We start from the raw sequence: 12,528 nt of genomic DNA, 5'->3' as shown, positions 1-12,528 counted from the left end.
TGGCCCATGGTAAGTAAGCACTCAGGGGCTTTCTTGGCTGCTGATCACGCTCATCCTGACCATTGGTAGCAGTGGCCTCGTAGTAGAGACTGAATATTGGAGACGGAATACTGAGGAGTAGGTCCCACCGGCACCACACACGCACAAACACATTTACACGCTCCTCTTCGCTGGGTGACTTGTTCCCCCGCCACAGCGCCCTCCCCAGCACCCCGTCAGCATCACCACCCTGACACCTGCAGCCAGAGGCAGGTTTGGGTGGCAGCGGGTGGAGGAGGCCTGAGCTGGTACCATCTTGTCCTTTCTGCACATATGGACGGGTCAGCCACTCCAGGCCTCAGGCGCCAATTTCTTTTCTTTCTTTCTTTCTTTTTTTTTTTTTTTTTGTACTGAGGATTGATTCCAAAGGTGCTTTGCTGCTGATCTACATCCGTAGTCCTTCTTATTTATTATTTTAAGACAGCGTCTCACTAAGATGCTGAGAGTCTCTCTAAGTCACTGAGGCTGGCCTCAAGCTTGCAATGCTCCTGCCTCGGCCTCCCGAGTCTCTGGGATTATAGGTGTGTGCCTCCCGCGATCTTCCGTTACCAGTCTCACTGCAAAGCAGAGCCATGATACGATGTAAAGACCCAAGTGTGGGGCCAGAAAACCCTTTGAATTTCCTCTCTGTGTCAAGACCTTCGGTTCCCTACTCTGCCCTCACCGCACCTGACAGCCTTCCTGGGCCCCCTCCTTGAATGGGTCCTGCGAGCCGTGACCTGGGTTCCAGTGGGGAGGAAGGGGAGGAGCGTGGGATGAGGCCCAGGCCTCCTCTGCCTTCCGCAGGGCCAGGGAGACATCTGTTCCTCGGGCTGTCACGTCAGCACAAAACGTGTGCCAAGGGACCAGGAGGACGCAGACCATGTGAAGTGGCTGGTTTTCTGAGGGTCTCAGCTGACTCTGGGAGCATGAACCCAATACTGAGGGGAGAGCCCCACACTGTGCTGACCACCGGGGCTCCCTACCTCCTTCCCCATGCACACAGGGAAGCAGAGGGCTCAGGAGCGGACCTGGTTTAGATGGCCAAGGCTGTGGATCTGGGCCCACAGGCCAGGTCCCTGCGGGCTCTGCCTGAGCAAGCCCAAGGCGGCTGGGAGGCTTTCTGTTCCACTTTAAAAAAGAAGACGTGATTCCCATCTTTCCTAATCGGACCCACTCACGCTCATTCACAGCTTGGCAGGCTTTCAGCCCGCGCCGGCATCCGTCAACGCCTCCTTCCGAGGCAGGTCTCTACCCTGGGCGCATGGGGCTGTGGAGGCAGAGGCAGGTGCTCAGACATATTCACTGTGCGTTCTGCGCCTCCTGGAAATGCACGATCGTTACAGGAGATAAGACAGGGCTGTTGCCAAACGATGATGTGAAGCCACGGCGCAGAGTGTGGTGAGGGTCCCCGGAAAATCGAAAGCTCTCGGGTGACAATGAGCAGACAAAGGGGAGGCTTGGGACACGGGAGCTCTCCTTCCCCAGCGCTCCAGCCCCGTGGACGTGGTTAGAGCTCTGAAGACGGCCCATGCTTCAGGGAGAGGTCAGGCTTCCGACTGCTGAGCAGGGGTGAACGGTACAGTGTCCAGTTGGTGAGACAGAGCATGCAGATGAGGAAACTGGGAGGGCTTTGATTCCTCCTAATATCAAAACCAATATCTGTTACCTTGCTATTATGGGTCACGCCCTGAGTTAGGGACTTTCATTGTATTTTTTAACTTTTACAGTAACCCTTCGGATGTGTGTGAGGCCAGCCTGGGCAACTTTCTGAGACTGTCTCAGGATAAAACATGGAAAGGGCGGGGCTCATAGCTCAGTGGTAGAGCTAGCGTTTGTTGAGCATCTACTATGTGTCAGACATTGTCACAAGCTCTACACATGTATCGATTTGTTTCTTCCTCATGACACCATTATGAAACCCATGCTAGTACACCCGCCACTTTAAGGTTGAGGAATCTGACTCACCAGAGGTTTTATCAGTTGCCCAAGGTCAAATACAATGCAGTCTGAGAGTCGCGCCCAGGCAGGCCAGTTCTAGAGGAGCAATGCTGAGCTCCTCGTGAGTCCCACACACAGCCTCTTCCAGCTTCTGTAATTCGATTTATATTCTTCCTTCAGTCTCAAATACCATTCCCTTCTTGCTTTCCCTGGATAAAAATCAATTTTTGGGGGGGGGGGTACTGGGGATTGAACCCAGGAGTGCTTTAACACTGAGCTACATCCTCAGTCCTTTTCATTTTTTCTTTTGAGACGGGAGTCTCACTAAATTGCGAAGGGCCTCACTAAGTTGCTAAGGCTGGCCTCAAACTTGTGATCCTCCCGCCTCTGCCTCCCAAGTCCCATAGTCTTTCAAGACTTGGTTTAAGGGACTGGGGATGTGGCTCAAGCGGTAGCGCGCTCGCCTGGCATGCGTGCGGCCCGGGTTCGATCCTCAGCACCACATACCAACAAAGATGTTGTGTCCGCCGAGAACCAAAAAATAAATATTAAAAATTCTCTCTCAAAAAAAAAAAAAAAAAGACTTGGTTTAAATTTTATTTTTTTCAAGCTCTGTCTTCCTTCCTTCCTTTCTTACTTCCTAAATTAGGCTAGAGCCTTAAAGTGTTTTTTAGGGTGTATGGCTTGGGCCAGGGATGTAGCTCATTGGAAAACACCTGCCTAATGTGCACGGTTCCCTACTACTATGAAAACAGAAAAGAGAAGCAGATATTGCCACAGAACCCTGTGGGCATCTTGTGTCATCACTTCTGTTTATGTGTCTGTCTCCCTCTTAGACTTAAAGTGACTCAAGGACAGATCATACCATATTCACCAGTGTGTGTGTGCATGCATGCGTGTGTGCGTGTGTGCGTGTGTGTGTGTGTGTGTGTGTGTGTGTGTGTAGCACTGGGGCTGGAACCTAGGGGTGCTCTGCCACTGAGCTACATCCCCAGCCCTGTTTTATTTTTTATTTTGAGACAAGGTCTCACTCAATGGCCCAGGTTGGCCTTGAACTTGAGATCCTCTGCCTCAGCCTCAAGAGTTGCTGGGATTACAGGGACATGCCACCCTGCCTGACCCACACCTTATTCATCTTGATTTCTCCAGTATAAAAAGAAGAAAGCGTGACCCTGCCTGACCCTGTGGTACCACCAGTGTCTTTCCTTATAATACTCCTCCTCAATTGCTGTTTCTAATGTCTTTCCTCATATTCATTCTGGAACCTCCTTAGCCAGGTCTTTGTCCCCGTTACTCCATGGAGAAGTTCATGTCAAGGTCACACCTGGCCTCCTGCCCGGTTCTCCTCCAGACCTACCCACAGCCTGTGACACGGCTGAACACTCTTTCCTCCTGGATACTTCTCCTTCCCTTGGTCTCTAGAACACTACTCTGAGCCAGGCATGGAGACACACACCTGGAATCCCAGCAATGTGAGAGGCTCAGGCAGGAGGATCCCCAGTTCAAGGCCGGCCGGCCTGGGCAACGGAGCAAGACCCTGTCTCAAAAAATAAAATGTGAAGCCAGGGGCCGTGGTACACTCCTGAAATCCCAGCTTCTCAGGAGGGTGAGGCAGGAGGACTGAGGGTTCAAAGCCAGCCTTAGCCAGTTGCCGTTCGCAACTCGGCAAGAACCTGTCGCAAAATGAAAATCTAAAAAGGGCTTTGGATGTGGCTCGGTGGTTACGCACCCTTGGGTTAAATCCCTGATACCAAAAATAAATAAATAAAAAGGGCTGGAAATGTAGCTCAACGGTAGCGCACCGTGGGTCCAATCCCGAGGATCAAAACGAAAGCACACCCCAAAACCAAAAACTAGGCTCTCCTTGGCCGGCTGGCTGCTCTCTTTCAAAGTGTCCTTTGTGAGCTCTCTGTCTCCCTGACCTCTAATCGTTAGAGCGCCCCCAATTTCCATCCCCCGCCTCTTCCCTCCTCTACACACTCTCATTCATGTCTCAGGTGATCTCATCCAGTCTCATGGCCCTAAATACCATCTATATGCTAATGATCCCCAAATTTATACCTCCTGCTCAGAATATCCTTTCCTGAATTCTAGATTTCGTTATTCAACAGTTTAGTGACTTTCACCGCCCGGGTGTTTAAGGGACAACCCAAACTGGTCGCATCCAAGTCCCAGCCCCTGATTCTCCCTGGGCCCTGCCCGCTCACCCACCCAAACCGGCTCCTCTGGGCTCTTTTCTGTCTCCATAGGGGACCCTGGTCTTTCCTAATTGGTGGCAGGCAGGCTCCACAGTGGCCTCTCTGCTCCCACCTGCCCCCCTTTGCCGTCCACTCATGACACGGCAGAACGTCTTGGCTGCTGGAAACCTTGGTTCTCTCTCTGTGACCAAAGTACCCGCGGAGCGCAACCTGAAGGGGGAAAGACTCATTTTGGCTTATGGTTTCCCAAACCTCCGTCCATGGTGGGCTGGTTCCAAAGCAGAAAACTCATGGCGGAAGGGCATGAGAGAGGACAGGGGCTGGCTCCCGGCAGCCAGGAAGGGGGCGGGGGAGACGGGGAGGAGATGGATCTTTCAGGTGACGACACTTGCTTTCTGCAGCTAGGTTCCCACCTCTCAGCCATCCACCCACCCAACTACCAGTGGATCGATCCCTCAGATAGACCGAGGGGACCAGAGCCCCCAGGACGCAGTCATCACCAACAACCCCACCTCTGAGTGTGGCTGCACTGGGGACCGAGCTTTCCATACCTGAGCTTTGGAGGACATTCCAGATTCAAACCACGACACCCCTTTCTGTTTTATTTGTCTGACGTATGAATTGTGCATGTCGCTCTATAAAGGCAGGGGGCTTGTTTGGTTTTTTGTTTTGGTTTGGTTTGGTTTGTTGGTCTGTGCTGTCACTGAGATTTCCCCAATGCCTGGTTCAACACTGCGCACACAGTAGGCACTTGACACATGCTGGTTGAATGCATGAATGCCCTTTTCCGGTTCCAGTACCTTCACCCTCTGTAAGCTCCCAGTCGGCTGCACCCTGCACCGTGGTGCCTCCTTATTGGCACAAGCTCTGCAAAATTTCCAAAGCAAAAAAAAAAAAAATGCTCCTCCATTCACATGTAAATACAGAAACACAGCCCAGAGCCAAAGAGAAATTACTTTTGTGTTCTCCCACACGTGTGTGGATCGCCGAGGCTCGGCCCATCGATCAGAGTCGGGAGCAGACAGCCAACGAGAGAGGGAGGCTCACTTACAGACAGAAGCGGCGACTTGCAAACCGGCTACTTGATGAGCAAAGTTGTGGGAAATGCTCTCTTCAGAAGGGAGAGAGGCAGTTTCTGGCTCACCTGGGAGGAAATTTCTGGTTTATTGTGTTTCTCTCCAAAGTTATGGCTTTCCAATCCTGCCAGAGGCCACCAGGGGAGCACTGCCGTTCCGAGCGGGGCTTCCAATTCTGAAAAATTAATTTTAAATAGAGACACATTACACCTCCCCGCAGAGCACTTAGCAGGAAAGTGCTACTTAGACTCCGCTCAGCTGCCAGGTCTGCTCAGGCTGGGGTCCTGATGGTGGGTGGCTCTGGGTCCCCAGCTCAGCCCCGAAGGTCCAGCCTGGCCAGGATGCCCCCTCCCCGTCCCTCTCCAAGTCTCTCCGCAGGGCTTTGCCTTCTCTTGCTCTTTCTTGGCCATTTATATAGTTCTTGGATGCCTGGGTTTTTTTTTTTCTTCTTTTGTCTTGTGCTGCATTAGGAAGGAGAGGTTTCGAAGACACAATGAAGGTGCCAACATGTCGTTCATTAGAGGAGAAGACCCTTCAAAGGCCACGCTGTTTACGGGGCTCACACTGACTGAGTGCAGGCGCTGACCGGGCACCGTGTGCAGGTAGGAGGCGCACCCACTCAACGGTACCGAGAAGAGGCCTCGGTGCAAAGCAAGCCGAGGGGCAGTGTGCGGCAAGGACCTGTGACCATGTCCTCCGAGCTGGGTTCAAGGCCCGTCACAGCATGAAAACTGAGACCCTCAGGCCAAGCGAGCCGGGCTGATCCTGTTAGAGACGGCCCAAGGTCCACTCAGGCATTTGGAGACAAGGGACGGGGCTTTGGTACCAGGCCCCGGTGAGGAAGGGGTCAGAAGCAGCAGTTTGTCTGGCACTGGCTGGGAGTCCAGGGGGGCAGGTTGGACACAACCTTGGCAAAGGTCCTCTGCAGACGTAATTTAAGTCCCAAACTGACTTTGGTCCCGCTGATTTGGAGTGTATCAAAGGGCAGTTGAAGCCTAACGCAGTGACGCACACCTGTCATCTCAGCAGCTCAGGAGGCTGAGGCAGGAGGACGGCAAGTTCAAAGCCAGCCTCAGCAAATTAGTGAGGACCTAAGCTACTCAGTGAGACCCTGTGTCTAAATAAAATATTAAAAAAAAAAAAAAAAAAGGCTGGGGATGTGGCTCAGTGGTTAAGCGCCCCTGGGTTCAATCACCAGTACCCAAAATAAATAAATAAATAAATAAATAAATAAATAAAAAGCAGGGTGGGGGTGGGGTGGGGGGGTGGACCTGCTTAATTGGTTGGGAGCAGAAATGACCCCCTGCTGCCTGACGGGGTGACACTCGTGCTGTGGCCCTCCCATGAACACGGGTGGCTTCCAGGAGCCAAGAGTCTCCGTCCCACGACCACAGGGCACTGAATTCTACCCGCGACCCCGCAAGCCCAGGAGAGGGCGCTGAGCTCCTGATGAGTGTCCCCAGCTGACATCTAGACCCCCGGGCCGCTTACTGCCTGCCTCCCCCGACCCATGACTGTATTCTGACTCCCGGGTCTTTCCCTCTGCCCCAGTTTCTCACCTACAAAACTGTGGGCAAATGAATCTGGGCGGTTTCTAAGCTACCGAGCATGTGCCAGTTTGTTCCGCGGCAATGTCACAAAGAGCAAGAGAGGCGCCTTGCCGTGGTTTAGACGGGAGGGACCCCCTGAAAAGACTCACGTGGGAGGCCACGCAAGACCGTTCAGAGGGAACTGGGTGACTCAGGAGAGCCTGACCCTCCTGCAGGGATCCACTGGGGGTAACTGGGTGCCCGGAGGAGACGGGTCACGGGAGACGTGCCTTTGGGGTTTACATTCTGTCCCTGGTGAGCCAGCCTCAGTCTCCCTCCCTCCCAGTTGCCACGTCCTGAGCTGCTGTCCTCCGCCACACACCTGCGCCATGACGCTGTGGTCCTGAAGAATGGAGTCGCTGGCGATGGACTGGGGCCTCTGAACCCAGGAGCCCCAAGTCAACGTGTTCCCCTCTAAAATGGTTCTGATCTGGTCACGGCAGCGAAAAGGCTGACTGCAACATGACCCACGACGTTGACTCCTGACCTCAGCCCCTTTCTTCCAGTGACACCTCTAACCCCACAGGCCTTAAGCAGTAGGAAAGCAATGTGTCAGATGGGAGCTTCTGTAGGGTCTCTTCATATGGAAAACTCCACACAGCGGAACAACCGTCTCCCCCACATCCGACACACACACAAGAAGAGACACATCTCCTGTGACCCTTGGGTCCTTTCGGCCTTCTTTCCTGCCTTCCCTCCAGATCCTGATCTCCCCGGTGTTAGGAAGCCTTGGCTGATTAAAGTTTCCAGAAAATTCCACTTGAGATGACAGGCATGGGAAACACCCCAAGTGCCCCTCTACAGGGGACTGCTTAAATAGATCCTGGCGTAACTACATGATGAAATACTATGCAGCTGGTAAAAAGAGAAAGAGAGAGAAGCCCTCTATATAGCCAAGGAGAAATCTCCTGGGTGTATGGTTGGGGGAAAGGGGAAATCAGTGAATACTACCATTTGTATAAGAAAGGAGGAATCGCTAGGCACACATTGCTGTGGACTTGTAACTGCATAAAGAAGCAATCTGTGTGTGGTGGCACACACCAGTAATCCTAGCAACTCAGGAGGCTGAGGCAGGAGGATCAAAAGTTCAAAGGCAGCCTCAGCAATTTAGTGAGGCCCTAAGCAACTTAGAAAGACCCTGTCTCAAAAAAAAAAAAAAAATACTGGAGATGTAGCTAAGTGGTAAAGCACCCCTGGGTTCAATTCCCAGAAGAGGAGGAGGAGGAGGAGGAGGAGGAGCCACTGCAATGAAAAGATGGAGCAGAAGCTAATTAATGAGCAGTGCCCATGGGGGTGGGTCTGTGGGAGGAGATAGGAGGAAGTAGACCTCGGTGAATCCATTTTTATATCACTTTTTTTGAAACTCTCAATCTATTCAAAATAAATTATTTAAAGGTACTGAAACATTTGAGAGAGAAAGGGAAGCGACTCCCAATGGAACCGAAGAACTAGGATTCTGCAATAGGCCGTTTCCAGATGGCTCAGAAAGAAGGCGGAGGTCCGTCCGTTTGGCCCGGGAACTCAGCAGTGGACACCCCTGTGCTGGGTCATATCTGCAGGTCCCAGGGGCCTGGTGACCAGGTACTTCTGAGATGTCCTGAAAGTTGCAGGAAGAGGGAGGGAGGTGTCAGGCTGTGTTTGCGGGTGACACAATATCCAGGCTACAGTAATGGTGTCACTTGCCGGCTTGGTGACAGGCTGATCTAGACAGGGAAGGTGCGAAGGGCTGAACTGGGTTCCCCAAAATTCACACATTAAAGAAGTCCCGGTCCCAATACCTCGGCATCGACTGTATTTGGGGACAGGGTGTCTAAGGAGGCCATCAGGTCCAATAAGGTCATGAGAGTGGGCATTAACCCAAGAGGACTAGTGGCCAAACAAGAGGGAATTGGGACACAGACCCCCACAAACCTAAGACAACCTGAAGACGGAGAGAAACAGAGTTGGTCACCTACAAGCCAAGGGCAGGGTCTCAGAAGGGACCAACCCCGGGGACCCTTGGATCTGGGACCTCCAGCCTCCAGAAGGCGAGAAAATGCGTCTGTGTTGTTTCTGGGGGTTTGGCGCTGCGCCCCCACAACCCCAGCGACTCTGGAGGCTGAGCAGCGAGACTGCCAGTCGGAGGCCAGCCTCGAATTCAGGGAGACCCTGTCTCAGAATAAAAGTGAAAAGATCTGGGGGTGCAGCTGGTGGTAGAGCCCCCGGGGCCAGCCCAGTGGAGGAGGAGGAGGCGGGAGGGGAAGGGGGATTGCTGAGGCCACCAGCCCATGGGGAGGTCCTGGGGTGGCACCCGGGGTGGCACTTTTCCTATGGAGGAGGGAGGCAGGAGGCCACAGGCCTCTCATTTTTCTCTTAGGGTCTCCTTTCCCCTGGGCCTGGGCCCTGCGTGTCCCTCTGTTCTGCTCCAGGAGCGAGGCGAGGCTCCAGGGCTGGGGCACGACTGTCCCCCTCCCCGCCGTCTGACGGCCACTGTGTCCCCAGGGCCATGGCGACCGAGGAGGAAACTCCCTCCTCCCTGGAAAGTTCTGGGCGGCCCGCCCTGGAAGGGAGGGGGAGGGGAGGGGCGGCCCCCAGGTCCCCAGGTCCCCAGGTCCCCAGGCGGCTGCAAGGAGTCGCGGGCGCCCCTCCCACTCCGCTCCCGGTCCCCGTCCCCGCGGCAGCTGGGCACCCGCCCTCCCCTGCCCGCCCTTTGTGGCTCCAGTTGATTTTCCAGTTAATGAAACCGGGGAGGCCGAGCCCCTGCCCCTGTCCCCGCCCCCGGAGACGCGGGGATTCGGAAAGCACCCCCTTCCCCCGCCCCCGGCCCAGGCTGCCCTGGGGTGACACCGGCCGAGAGTCCCTCCGCCAGCCCTGGAGGCACCGCCAAGGGGCTTGGGCCAGTGCTGGGTGGTTTGGGAGGGACACTCCTGCGCCCGCAGTTCTCATCTTGCTTCTTAACGTGCCCCCGCTGTGCGTTTCCAAGAGAGTGACTCAACCCCTCTGAGCCCTGGACGCAGCCTGAGCTGTAGGAGGAGCTGGAGGGGATCCGGGACTTGGCTGTTGGCTCTGAAGTCGGGGACAGTGAGGGAAACAGAGCTTGGGTTGTCTCCCGGCCTCGCAGCCTCCCAACTGAGTAACCCTGGACAGGTTCCCCGACATCTGGGGGGCTTCATTCCCCCATCAGTAAGGAGGTAGGAGACGCGGAGAAGTTCAAGTGGTGCACTCGGAGTGGAGCCGGCATTTTTATTGTCATTATTCAGCCTGGCCTTGATAAAACCCCCGTGTGGACAGAGGTCCGACCATAAAGGGAAAGAATACAAAATGTAAATGCAAAATCAGGTACCAATTTTTATTTTAAGAAGAAGAAAAGGAGTCCTAACAAGTTATAAATTTCTAAAAACGGGCAAATTGAAAATCATTAGCAATCCAGAAAAATAACACAATTTTTAAAATTAACTGCCTGACACACTTATATGATATTTTTTCTACTTTTTTTTTTTTTTTTTGGTTTGGGCTGCATGCTTTTCGATTGATTCTTCATAATGATTTTGTAATGTTTTTTACAGAGAGCAGTAAGATCCTTCAGTCTTCTTCTCGCATGGTTGGCCAAAATTTGTTTTTCGTTTTGTTTTGTTATTGATAGCTTTTGTAAGTGTCTTTCAGCTTTACAGTTGCTATTGGTAATACCATGTATGATTTTAGGATCGTCAAGTTTGGAAGAAAGAAAGAAAGAGAGAGAGAAAGAGAGAGAGAGAGAGAGGGAGGGAGGGAGGGAGGGAGGGAGAGACTCCAAGTTTTCTTCATAGTTGAGCTGAAGCGTTCATCAGAGTTGAGTTTTCTCACTTGGTAACTGATCTTCAATGGCATTTCAGAAGACAAGTCATTGACCATTTTATCCTAGTGGCAGTCGACGGTTATGAATTTTTTGAGTGCTACCTTCATCAAATCATCGAGGAACTTAAAACTGCTCTTCATTAACTGGATCATCAGAAAGTCCACCGGCCCAGGGCAGTGGTGGCGCAGGCCTAGGATCCCATCTTCTTGGGAGGCCGAGGCAGGAGGATCCTAAGTTCAAGGGTAGCCTCAGAGACTTTATTTTGCTGAGATGAGACCCTGTTGCAAAATTAAAATAAAATAAAATAAAATAAAATAAAAAGGGGCTGGGGATGTAGCACAGTGGTTAAGTGCCCCTGGGCTCAATGTCCAGGGAAAGAAAGACACAAGGAAGGGGAGGGGGGAGGGGGAGGGGAGGGGGAGGGGGAGGGGAGGGGAGGGGAGGGATGACAGAGGAAGGAGGGAGGGGAGGGGAAAGTTGGGACAGGGGATGTGGCTCAGTAGTAGAATGTCCTGGATTCGATCCCCAGGACCAAAAAATAGAAGGGGAAAGAAAAAATTCCCAGAGCCTGCTGGATGCGTCTCTCGTCCTCTTCATGCAGTATCTTTTCAGAGATAATCTGACACCTACGTTACAATTCACATGTTAATAACGTATAATGCCATCACATAAAAATACATGGGCACCGTGCAGGAGGTGGGATAAATAGATTAGGAGAGCTAGGCCCTAATTAGTGGACTAATCCACTTGATGGATGAGTCCTTTAAATGGATTACTGGTGGGAACTGGGGGAGTGGTTCATGGGGTGGCCTGAGGGATTGTATGTTCTGCTCTTGGCTCCTCGTGCCCTTCCCTCTGCTTCTTGCCTGTCAGAGCTGGGTGACTGTCCTCCACTGCCTGCCCCCCAGGGTGCTGTGCCTCACTCAGATCCCCAGCACCGGTGCAGGACAGAGAGGCACCGAACCCCGAAACCAGGAGTCCACATACACCTCCTCCTCTAACTTCTTGGTGTTGGTATTTTGACCACAGCCATGAAAAGCTCACACCCTCAGTTCTCAGGATTCTGGAATGAAGATTGTTTTTCTTCTCTTTTTGGGGGGAGGGACACTGGGGATGGGGATTGATCCCAGGGGAGCTCTACCACTATGTCAAACACGATGCAAGAAAACATTCTCATAGTCAGGCTGGATGGCGCAGCCTGTGATCTCAGCAGCTCGGGAGGCTGAGGCAGGAGGATCATGAGTTCAAAGCTAGCCTCAGTAATTTAGCGAGGCCCTGAGCAACTCAGTGAGACCCTGACTCTAAATAAAATATTTAAAAAAGGGCTGGGAATCTGGGGATGTGGCTCAGTGGATAAGCACAACTGGATTCAATCCTTGGTACAAAAAAAAAAAAAAAATTCTCTTGAACGTTCTTGGGGAGGGTCCTGAGCAGACTTCGGGGGTCCTAAGACGCATGGGGAGGCCTGTCTAGGTTTGAGGAGGAGAGAAGACACTTGTATGTGACTGTAGTAAACAGCTGACCCTCAGGAGGGGGCACCAGTAGCATTGGGAGAGAGCCAAAGGGCACCCCATCCTGTCGGCTGCTCAGGGAAATGGCGCATTGGAATTTGGCTGGAGACTTGGAGCTGGAAGGTGAGTGACACAGAGGCTTTTCTTGCCTGGATTCCAGCTTCAGGGAAACGGAGCCGTGGCGATATCTCTCCCCACCACCACTACAGGGGACTGGATCCAGGAGCACTTTACCACCAGGCCACTTCCCCGCCATTTTTCTTTTCTTTCTTTCTTTCTTTCTTTCTTTCTTTCTTTCTTTCTTTCTTTCTTTCTTTCTTTCTTTCTTTCTTTCTTTCTTTCTTTCTTTCTTTCTTTCTTTCTTTCTTTTTTGAAACAGGG

Source organism: Ictidomys tridecemlineatus, chromosome 11, assembly GCF_052094955.1.
Source record: "Ictidomys tridecemlineatus isolate mIctTri1 chromosome 11, mIctTri1.hap1, whole genome shotgun sequence".
NCBI classification, from domain to species: Eukaryota; Metazoa; Chordata; class Mammalia; order Rodentia; family Sciuridae; genus Ictidomys; species Ictidomys tridecemlineatus.
This window is presented reverse-complemented; position numbering follows the sequence as displayed.